This window comes from Canis lupus, chromosome 33, assembly GCF_011100685.1.
Source record: "Canis lupus familiaris isolate Mischka breed German Shepherd chromosome 33, alternate assembly UU_Cfam_GSD_1.0, whole genome shotgun sequence".
In the NCBI taxonomy this organism is placed as follows: Eukaryota; Metazoa; Chordata; class Mammalia; order Carnivora; family Canidae; genus Canis; species Canis lupus.
Window position 1 is genome coordinate 15942899 of NC_049254.1, and position 12036 is coordinate 15954934.

General features: G+C 37.9%; 1 long non-coding RNA gene across 11 annotated transcripts in view; it reads left to right on the top strand.

The window, feature by feature from the left end:
* The window catches only part of LOC102155742, a 291499-nt gene that overhangs the window by 56365 nt on the left and 223098 nt on the right, over nt 1-12036 (top strand). The window contains exon 3 of one of the 11 annotated variants that reach the window (XR_005383282.1): nt 7571-7722. The exons of the other annotated variants lie outside the window; for them this stretch is intronic. This is a non-coding gene — a long non-coding RNA (uncharacterized LOC102155742). Of the gene's footprint in view, nt 1-7570; nt 7723-12036 lie in introns of those variants that run through there. 11 annotated transcript variants of the gene reach the window in all.

The window sequence follows — 12036 nt, forward strand, 5'->3', positions numbered from 1 at the left end:
GTGGTATCTCCTTCTAAATAACCTTGTTATAGAACCTTGCTCTGTTCTTGCTCCTTGTTATTATTGTCATTGTTTTATTTTGTTTTGTTTTACAATTACCTTTACATCCTGTCACATATTTCCTTGGATAACCTTAGTGATGGGGACATTTCATTTTCTGAGGGTGACTTCTGGAAGCTATTCAGTCATTTAAGGACATTTAATGGATATGCTACAAAACCATTAAACTGGATATTACTGATTTGGTCAAAATAACACAGTGATTCACAGAGTGGCATCCCCAGACAGGCATCATCAGAATCACCTGGAGGGCTTACGGGAGTCTCAGCCTCAGAAGTTGTGATTCAGTAACTAAGTAAGGTAGTCTGACAATTTGCATTTCTAACAACTTCCCAGGTGCTGCTGGTGCTGCTGGTGCTGCTGGTCAACTTTACCACAGTTTAAGAAGAACTGAAATAACATGATCTTAAAAATAATTATCTGGGTTTTATTTTTATACTGGTTTTTAGTTTGTTGTTGTTGTTCTAAAGATTTTATTTATTTGACAGAGAGAAAGAGAGAGCCAGAGAGCATAAGTTGGGGAATGGCAGAGGGAGAGGGAGAAGCAGGCTCCCCACTGAGCAGGGAGCCCGGATGTGGGATCCCAGGACCCTGGGATCATGACCTGAGCTGAAGGCAGACACTTAACTGACTGGGCCACCCAGGCTCCTCTACACTGGTTTTAAAAGCAGTTCTAGAGTTCCCCAGAGTCAGTATTAGTAGAAAAAAGGTGTAACTTATCTGTGCGAAGCTCTGTAAACGCTTCCCCACTAGGAATCATTGTGTACTATGTCTGGAAGACACTAAGCTCTGTCGGGGCAGGAGTCATTTCTGTCATGGTAACTGTCGTGTGTTCCGTGCATCCTCCAGTGGTTCACAGGACAGAAGAGGCACTCTATGAATATTTGTTGCATACTAAACTCTCAAATCCTTGGCACAGAAGAGCCTTCATCATCTGCCCCTTTCTTGTCTCTCCCTCCATCTCCTTCCATCTCTTCCCTACCATGCCTTGGACCATCCAGCAAGACCGATTTTTCTTAGTTTCCTAAAGTACCGTGTTCTTTGTCACTGCCACAGAACCGAGGGACTCTTATTTTTACTATTTGTTTCCAAGTGCTGTGACCTTTGGGAAAATAAATTAGAATTGGTTAGGCCTGATCTAGTAATTTGCTCTTGGGCCCTGAAGACAGTCGTTTAGTATGCTGTCCATGTGGTCAAAATGAATTATTGGTTAGCAGAAATGGTAACTATTTGGGGCATAACAATAGAGCATTTGAAGAATCTCTGAAGTGGCTACGGTGGGAATAGTAACTGAAAGGCTAGCCACCTCTGTTTTTATTTAATCAAACTTGGGGAAGGGGGCTGGAGCACAAAGGATTTCTCTGACATTTTCCTGGTCCTCAAAGAGCTTGACATTCCATCCAAAAATCTGTATTATCTTTGAATCACTTGAATTGAATCCTTTTTAAACTTGTTTTGGTTAGAAAGGAGAGAATACAGATGTTTGATTTTGAAATTCTGAAATGTCAGCAAGCAGTGGGAATCTTTCAAACTGCAGAGAATATGCGTTGGTTTGTATTAGTAAGAAAGTGTGAGTTACAGTGTATTCCAATTGGAATAAAAGAAGACTAAAATATCACATTCAATGTTATTCTATTTGGTGTATTTTTTTTATAAGTCTAAGTTGGGCCTGTTGAGAAATGCTATGGTCTGAATGATTATTTCTCCTCAAAATTCACATGCTGTAATCCTGACTCCCAAAGGTGATGGTATCAGCACATGAGGATTTTTGGAGGTGCTTAAGTCATAAGAGTGGAGCTTTCATGAATGAGATTGCTACTTTATAAGAGGCTCCTTAGCCCCTTTCACTGTGGGAGGAAATAGCAAGAAGGCACTAGCTATGAACCAGGAAGACAGCTCTGACCCAACCATACTGGCATCTTGATTTTCCACTTTCCAGTCCCCAGTACTATGAGAAATAAATTCTCTTGGTTGTAAGATACCTAGTCTGTGGTATTTTATGATAGTAGCCTTAATGGAGTAAGACAAGGAGCAAGATATAGGCATGACCGTGGATACAGAATCAAGAAGACCTAGAAATCTGCTTTTGTGGACATTGACTAAAAAAAACTGCAGTCAATTGACCTTTTTGCCCACCTGTCTGGACTCTTGTGTGGGTAAGTGCAGGTTATATGTGCAGAAAAAAGCAAAAGCGCTGTAAAAATTCATTTGTTACCAGTATTCATCAAAAGCCAGGATCTGAACTAGATATTTCACCTGGCCTAGTGGCTAGAAGTGGAAGCTCAGGGATTAGATGCATTACATTCAAAGTCTAGCTCTATCACCGAGGAACTCCATGATCTTGGACACTGACGTAAGTTAACATATATGTAAAATGAGGATGCTAATAATGCTGACATCACAGAGATATTTTGAGTATCTGACCAGGTGATCAACGTAAACTTCTTAGCAAAGAATGATTGTTCAATGTACACTAACTGTTACTAACATACTGTCACTATACTTACTATATGTCAGCAAGTAGAATGGATATTGACTTTCCGGGATGTCTTACCTCTGCTGAAGGTAGTTGTAGTTGTTTTTATTCCTAAGATCATCAGTTACTTCTCCTCTTTCTTGTAGAGACATATTTAACAGCAGTAGCTGATTTATCCACAAGAAGACCCACTGCAATCACAGTCTATTTCTTAAGGACCTGGTTTTCTTGAGTCAATTCTATATAAGATGACAGCTTATACTTAGTTCACATTCCTGCATTTCAGCTCACTGATTTAAAATTGATTCCATCCATCCTTGTGCATTCATGGATGATGGGTCTGAATTTAGACCAAGAAGCAACAGATTTTTAACATGTAAATATAAAATACTGACATGCTAGGTGTTAGAGTGCTTCAAAAAGAAAATCCACCCTTGGTAGCTCAAAATAATAAAAAGCATCCTACTGGCCAGAATTTACTCTCACTCTGAAATGCACCATGAAATGTTATCATAAGTTTCATAAAAATATCAGTGAGTTCAAAGTGACAAATTCAAAGAAACAAGTTATCACTGTATGGGTAGACAGAAGAAAATGGGATAGTTGAGTCTTTCTCTCTCTCCCTCTCCTTCTCTGTATTTTCTCTTGATTATTTCTACCTATGAAAGGTGGTTTCTATACTTTTGTTTAAAATGTAGTACCTATTTGCTTTTGTTCATGGTCAAGTACCTTTCTAGAATCAGGAAAGATACACTTATCTCCACAGCCCTGATGATCTTATCCTTATATATCCAAAAGTGAGGTTGTATTGCCTCTACCATTACAACCCCTGAGGGAAGCAGTGGTGAAGCATCTGCATCAGTGGACAGTGGGGATAGCGCCATGCTTCTGGATCATGCCCTTCCCTGTCTCCACCACCATCTTTGGGCTATGCAGGGTCCCATATTTTTTGGAATCAGTCACTGCACTAAATCTTTAAATCTCCACAAAGCACTGGGAAAGATATGATGTTTCTTGGTTTCCAGTAACTTTGTTTACCTTTTGCTCCCTTCCATAGAAATACCGGTTTTGTGTCCCATTATTTTTTATTCCTTCATTTCTCCCAGCCAAAACAAATATTTCACTCCAGAGATGAGGCCCTAAGCAAATGAATATTGTGTATATTTGGTGAAGGGGAGAGGAGAGCACAAGAGCACTGAGCTCCTGGTGACAAACACTGTATGGGAAGATTACATGCTTCAAAGAAGCAGGGCAGAAAGCAAAGACTACTGATTCAACTCTTTCTATGATACTTTTACATCTGCCAGTCCTTGGTCCTACAGATACCCAGCATTAGTGGGGCCACACCACCTTTTAGCCCAACGGCACAATTTCAGAAACGAAAGACTGGCTGTTATTTCAGATGCTCAGTATATGGCAACTTATGAAGAATATAAAATCAAAATATTAAATGTAATCGGAGCTTTTCTGCAGTTGGTAGTGGGAAGCAGAAATGACACTACTCACTAAGGCCTGAATTCACTCAGTTTCTAAAAATCCCTAAACTTTTTCTTTTCTGTATTTAATTGCTTAAATCTTTCCCTCTAACAACGTTTAGTTCTCTTTTCTCTGTGGAAAGTTAAAGATTCCCCCTTGCTATTTTTGTTTCTCTCCTTCATAATTGCACTTGTATGTTGCCTATAAATTCCCCATTTCCATGCTCCCTACTTGACTCGATTGATCGTCCTTTCTTTACCATATGCTACACGGTGCTAAAACGGCCTTAGATGAGAGGGTCAGGTAAATAACATCTCTTGTTTTACAAATATACATTCTAAACACTTAATGTTGTGAACAGATGGACTTGCTGTGTAAGCAGCACATCATAAAGGCAGAACATAGAGGTGTGGGATTTTCCACTGTAAATCTCTGATTTGCAAAAAGGTAATCAAACTCATCCTTTATGACATGCACAATCAGATATTATACTGAGTGGTCTTTTGTTTTAAGTGGAAAGAGGTTGCATACCTGATTGAGTACTGATGTTTTTGTATAAATGTAAATTTTATTTCTTCACGTCTCACTTTGTTCATTTTTAGTCTGGACCTGCTGACTGCCTTCCTGATGCAGTGTTTTAACTGTCACTCCTCCCAGATAGGTTCTGAATTAAGTCGATAGCAGTCAGGCATTTTTGAACATGACTTTATCACATGCCTCTAGACAGGGTTTTATTGGCTCTGCCCATGTGTTCTGTCTCTCAGACTACTCCTATGTAACATCACGAACCTGAAAGCTCTTTGAGAAGAAGTTCTAGCTCATTATACCTTGAGCATCTTAGATGAAGAAGCAAAAACTAAATCTTTCTTGGAGAAGAGCATATGTCAGCTCATGAGGAGCAGGCATGTAATACACTGAGAATGAGAAGTGAATAAGAGAGATGAATACGAGAGGAGAATTTATATATAAAGGATGAGAGAGGAAGAGTGGCCATTAATTACTTTCCTAAAAGTCACTTTCCTCTCTGTATTTTGATTGAATGGACCATGATCTATAACCCATTCCTGGTACTCCCATTCATTCAAATGTCAGATTAGGGATGGGCATGCAATCCTTTTTGCCCTCCGATATGTGAGTCTGTTGAGGTGCTTATGGAAAAAATTTTCATCTCCTATTAAGAAAAAAAAAGGGTGCTAGAGAAAACCCAGTTGTCCTCTGTCTTCGGCTTTAAAGGGACTTGTATATGTTTGAAGTTTCTATTACTTTCTTGTTTGGGAGCTATCCTGAGCACTCTGATAATGAAGTCCATTCTCAATGACATCACCAATCTGCTGCATCAATCTAGAATCACCTACCAAGTGATACATTAAAATTGATCTCACCAATATAGGGAATAAAGAAAAAATTCCACATTAATATTAACCTCTTCTCTTTACTCTCCTATCTATACAAAACCTACTCTTCCTTCAAGACCTAAATTAAGTTCCACTTCCTCATTTTTCAACCACTCTAACTTGATAATTTTCCTTATATGAATGGAGGTTTATTGCTAGGGCAATTAATCCCATATTTATATGACCTATTGCATCTTAAGTGGAATGGTATAATCCATAGGGGACAGGACTTGTGACCTAATTCACCTTCTTTTATATTTACTGGAGTTTTTTTGTTTTTTGTTTTTTGTTTTTTAATCTCTGTGCAAGCTATCCATTAGGACCTCAATAAACATAGCTTTAATAGCAAACAATTACTAAGCCCATATTCCGTGCCAGGTCATCTTGCTAAATGCTTTGTAACAGCTAATCCTTATTAATCCTCCTGCATTGTAACAGTTAATCCTCATGACTATATTGCAGAAAGTGCTATTATATTCCACAGTGCTCTCTTAGGCTAGGTTGGGTGCTTATTAACTGCTGTCATGGCATTCTGTACTTTTCCTTCGTAGCACTCATAGTTTCAATTAAAAAACAAGAAGCTAAGCATGCATTTGGTTGCTTATTGTCCATTCTCACCAACTAAAGTCCACAAGGAAAGGGATAATTTCTGTCATATATGCCTGGCTATGGAATAGGCTCTGTGACGTTGCGTGTAGTTCTTAAATATTTGGTGAATTAGCCCAAAAATACTTTTTTTTCTTTTTTATCTTTTCTTTTCTTTTCTTTTCTTTCTTTTCTTTTTTTAAAGAATACGAGACATAGGCTACATAACATTGGCTCAAGTTCATACCACTGGGTCTGGAGTTCACACTCATGCCAGGTTGTCTCTCTCTAGGGTCCCTGCCCATAATATCTGTACCATGTTGTTTTCTGCTTATTTGAGTTGTTTCAAACTCTAATTGAGAATCTAAGTTTACCATCCCATTTGTTTGGAAACCAGAAACACATTTTTAACAGCCAACAAGAATGTTTCAGTCTCCTGTTGTGAGCAGCTAAGAATGATGATGGTACTGGTGATGTCTCTGTGATTTACAAGGCACCCCATTTTTTCTGAGGATACTTCCAATCCTCAAATTATCATGGCAAGTTAGGTTTTATTTCTGACTCACAGGGGAAGTCAGTGCTCAAAGAGGCTAGGACATACAGCTAGGACTGCATAGCTGACAAGCCATGGAGACATACTATCAACTCAGGTCTACCTGAAAGCAAAATCCAGGGTCTTCCCACTCTGCCATGCTGTAGTTGTCATTCATCAAACACCAATTACATGCCAGGATCTCTTTTAGTTACTTCTTCAGTCATCAAAATTATCCCTTAAGTGAATTACAGTTGACCCTTGAACAATGCAGGAGTTGGGGCACCAATCCCTCCTCCAACCCCAGTTGAAAAATTTATGTATAAATTTTGACTCTAAAAATTTAATGGCTGAGATGCTTGGGTGGCTCAGAAGTTAAGCATCTGCCTTTGGCTCAGGGCCTGATCCCAGGACTCCAGGATCAAGTCTCACATCAGGCTTCCTGCATGGAGCCTACATCTCTCTCTGCCTGTGTCTCTGCCTCTCTCTGTGTGTCTCTCATGAATAAATAAATAAAATCTTAAAAAAAATAAAAATTTAATGTCTAATAGCCTAGCCTACTGTTGACCAGAAGCCTCACCAATAACATAACCAGTCAATTAACGTATTTTTATGCTAAATATAGGTGTACAGTTATATATGTTTTCTATTCTTAACAATAAAGCAAGCTAGAAAAAGTAAAATGTTAATAGAAAAATCATAAGGAAAAGCAAATACATTTACAGTGTTGTATATATATTTGCTGAAAAAATCCACGTAGAAGTAGATCCATGTGGTTTGGATCCCTGTCACTCCATGGTATATTATCAAAGTAAGCAAGGTAACAGTGGTTATATGTAATGAATTTAAAAGCAATTCAAGAAGTAGGTTTAGAGTCTGGCAGAGCATTCTAACAACATGTCAAATTTTCATGGGAGTATTTGAGGCCATCTATTACATAGAAATTTTAGATTTATATTTTATCCATACACTCAAAGTAGCAGGAGAGCAGTGGATTTGAATAAGAAGTAAGATGAAGTAACTGCATGACCAAATCATCTTTTGCAGGCGTGGGCACATGAGTTTACAGTCATCTCAATGGGCCAGACACTGATGGGATGTATAGAAACTCCCAAGTTTAAAGAAATTGCATCTATCCAGAATTTGGTCATTTCTAAGAACATTTGACCCTTAAAAAAAAAAAAAAAAAAGAGCTGTTATGAGAGAAATTGAATCCTTGTCTCTGGTGCCATAGGACCAAAACAGTTGCAATAGAAAATCAAAGATTAGCTGCTTTCTTTTAAGCTACAACATCCAATCCAGCATCATTGGCCACAGCTATGGTCTCACTTTCCAGCCTCTTCCCACAAGACATCTGCTCTTGGAGATTTAATTGCATCTGTCACTTTAGTAATCACGTGCATGTGTGTTTTCCAGAAGGATGAATTGTAAACTTTCAGTTTAGGGTTGGATGGTATGATGTGCAGCTGCTGTAATGCTAACAGGAGCATTTCATCTATTGCCTCTAACTACTCTGCTAGTGATAGGCTGGTGGCCACAGACAGCTATGCTCCTATCTCTCAATGCTCCATCATGAAACCAAGGAAGGCAATACAAAATTAGCAGATGCTGAGAGCTGAAGAATTCACTCCTCAAAGAGGAACTCTTAATGGCTGTACCACAGGAAGCAGGGAGAAGGAAAAGAAATGCAAAAATTGATTATTTCCAACAAAATGTTTACTTCTACTTCCTTATTTTTATTTTATGCTTTGACACTTTATTCTCATTAAGGAATATTTTTGAAATCAGAAGAGGATGAAGACAGACAATGAAAAATGTTGAGAAGGACTGAGCATCTTTAGCCTGAAAACAAACCAAGAAACCAAAATACAAACAAAAAAACCCACCTTGCCCTTGTAAACATAACACAATTTTCACATCAAGCCAGTCATTTTAATATCTAAGTTTCAAATTTTCAAGGTCTTCTTTTTTCTGGGGGAAAAAAGAGAGTATTTACTATATAATCCCCCAGATTGCTCCTGATAAATAACTCGACATCAACTTACTCCAGGATCCTTAAGCAACCCACATAGATGTATACATCCTAAAATACCATACCCAGATTATATTCAACATACAAAATGATTTTTCCCATTGTTCTAAATGTCCTGGTTCTGGAAACAGTGTACTCTCACTCTGTGAGATGATGGACCATAGAGGCTCTTCTACTTTCTGTTATTCTCAGGGAGAGTAGAGTATGCCAGCAGAGCATCAAGGTTTTTCTCCAGAAACAGAACAAAGATGAGTTCTTTCCCAGTTTCTATTTATTCCTAATAATTGCATCCCAAGTTAGATTAACTGGCAAGTGACATTCTAAACCGGGGAATTCTGAGAGAGATTCCAAATCTTAAAGTAGTTCTTAGTCATCCAAAGGGAAATAACACAAGAAAGATCATAGAATAGTCTTAGAAGTGAAGAAGAAAAGACATTTTTTCCCCTGCCCATCCCTCCAACATGCCATCCCCTGCGTGGTAACAAAGATGCTTGTTATTGATTGGAGAATTACACACAGGTAGACATGGCACTTATTACAAGACTTATTAAGAAGAAATACAAGATGCCTCCTAAAACAGGTCCCCTTGTTACAGAAATTTATAACATCCTGTCTTTCTCCTCCATATCAGTCTTACCAAATTGCAAATGCATAATTCATTTTGTAATTGTTTGTTACTGTCAGAACACCCCCCCCCATCATGTTTACACCTGGATGTATGATGTCTAGTATCCTGGTTTGCATTTCCCAGATGTTCCAAATATTGGTTGAATAATTAAATAAAGAAGTGAATGAATGAGTACCTTTCTTTCTTTATGGATCACATCGATCATATGTACTGTCTTTTCACCAGCTATTCTTGAAGCATGATTAAACACACTGAAGAAAGATATTGGTTGGATAGCTTAATAAAATGATCGGTTTCACTCTGGAAGGCAAAAATTGACTTTATGGTGCAAGGCTTGTAATTCTTAGTTATAGTTGCATATTTCATTGAACCCAATCACTACCTTTCTCCCTCTCCCACTCTCCCTACACCCTGTTGCCCGCCATCTCCCCCTTCTTCCCTCTAACCCTTCCTCCCTCTCTCTACACTCTTGGGTCTGTGTAGTACAACCGTGGTAATTGTCTTTAGTGATTCCTTCTCAGTCCTTAAACCTCAGTGAAAGAAACAGGAGCCTGAGTCTCCATGAGCAGTTGGTAGCCTGGTGAAAGTGGTTTCAAGGGAGAGTCTCAAAGTCTGCCTTGGGCTATCCTAAATAGCACCATTAGTCACAAATTAATCTCATTTCAAAGAAACTTGCATTTGAATTTGAATAAATTACTAGATAAAGAGCTATTAAATTGACTTCATTTGGAGGTAAAAATCAACGCCCTTGAAAATGACAAAAAATGAAAATATGGAGAACAACTCTTCAAGTATGCCTTTGGCAGGAATAGGGAACTCTCAATTGCTACAATTTACTACATTGCTGTGTACCTCTCTTTGTTTTTTAGATGAAAGCTTAGAATATTCAAGCTTTTGAATTGAACTTTCTTTACAGTCATATAAATACTTCCATGGACTGTAGTTTTCTCTGTAGTGGACTTAATGCTGTGGAGAGAAAACCACTACTTTATGTAAAGGGATAATAAAGCACGTGCGGCTCAGTATACAAACACCACACAAAAGCCAACCTAGAAAAAAAAAAAAAAAGCCAGCCTAGAAATCTATCTGGAAAAAAGCAAAAGTCACACACTTGGAAAATATTTTAAAAGGTTGTTTTGTGTATGTTCTTAAGTACTGTGTAAGAAATGTAGGAAGAAGTTTCTTAGAATTTAGAACTTCCTCATTATCTTTCTTTAAGAATTTAAAATATGTTCTCACTGAAAAATAGAGTTAAATAATATGCATCTCATGGTGTTGTTGTGAAGAGTAATTAAGACTGTGTATGAGAGCTTATCACAGAATCTAAGCTATGGCAGGTGCTCAAAATATGGCAGTTGAATTTGCATTTAAATATATTACATTTATGCTCTGTATACAATCTGGAAAAATGATAAAAAGGGAGGCCTCAGAAAATTTCTCTAGTGGAATTTGGAAGCTACTTTGTAAATAAACTGAAAAATCAAAGGTACTATAGAATTCAGTCAATAGTTAATAGGGTCAAATGTCATCATTATGTGCTGGCTCTTGGTGATAGATTTCCAGATTTCTACATCTTCAACTGGAGCTGGAAGCCCCTAGTGATGTTTTTTCTTATGTAGACTATCAGGCTTTCTAATACACCCAGTTTTCTTCTTGCTTTGATATGTTTTCAGCTTAGTCCTCTGCTCTCCACGTGGCTTACTGTGTTGACTTATCATGGCCCCAATGAAACCAATGTGCTCTTGAAAAACAATGTTGAAATATTTTAGTAACGAAACTATTTTCTTAAAGATCTTTAATATAATAATACTTAAGTAACAGCATGAAAATTATTTTTAATGATAATAATAATAATAATAATAATAATAATACACTGAGTGATAGGAAACAAATGTCAATCAGACACCCTAAAAAGATTTCAAAATAATTGGTGGCACCAAATAATAAAAGAGGCCAGCTCTTTCCAAATTGAATGATAAGTTAAATATACTTCCAATAAAAATCTCAATAAACTATTTTTCTGGAACTTGTTAAGTTTTTTGAAGCAATAATCCGAAAAATAAGCTGAAAATAGCTGTTTGGAAATGGCTAAGAAAAATGTGGAATGGAAGAGTACTCAAGGGGAAATTAATTTCACTGGAAATTAAATATATATATTGTAGAGACATAATCCAAACTAGAGAGTGGAATTTTAAGTCAGCATGAGTATGTTTTTTTTTTTTTGTATATTTTTTATTGGAGTTCTATTTGCCAACATAGATTATAACACCCAGTGCTCATCCTGTCAAGTGCCCTCCTCAGTGCCCGTCACCCAGTCACCCCCACCCCCTGCCCACCTCCCCTTTCGCTACCCCTTGTTCATTTCCCAGGGTTAGGAGTCTCTCATGTTCTGTCTCCCTCTTTAATTTTTCCCACTCATTTTCTCTCCTTTCCCCTTTATTCCCTTTCACTATTTTTTATATTCCCCATATGAGTGAAACCATATAATGTTTGTCCTTCTCCAATTGACTACTTCACTCAGCATAATACCCTCCAGGTCCATCCACCTCAAAGCAAATGGTGGGTATTCGTCGTTTCTAAGGGCTGAGGAATATTCCATTGTATACATAGACCACATCTTCTTTATCCATCATCTATCGATGGATGCCGAGGCTCCTTCCACAGTTTGGCTATTGTGGACATTGCTGCTATAAACATTGGGGTGCAGGTGTCCCGGCTTTTCACTGCATCTATATCTTTGGGGTAAATGCCCAGCACTGCAATTGCTGGGTCGTAGGGCAGATCTATTTTTAACTCTGAGGAACCTCCACACAGTTTTCCAGAGTGGCTGCACCAGTTCACATTCCCACCAAC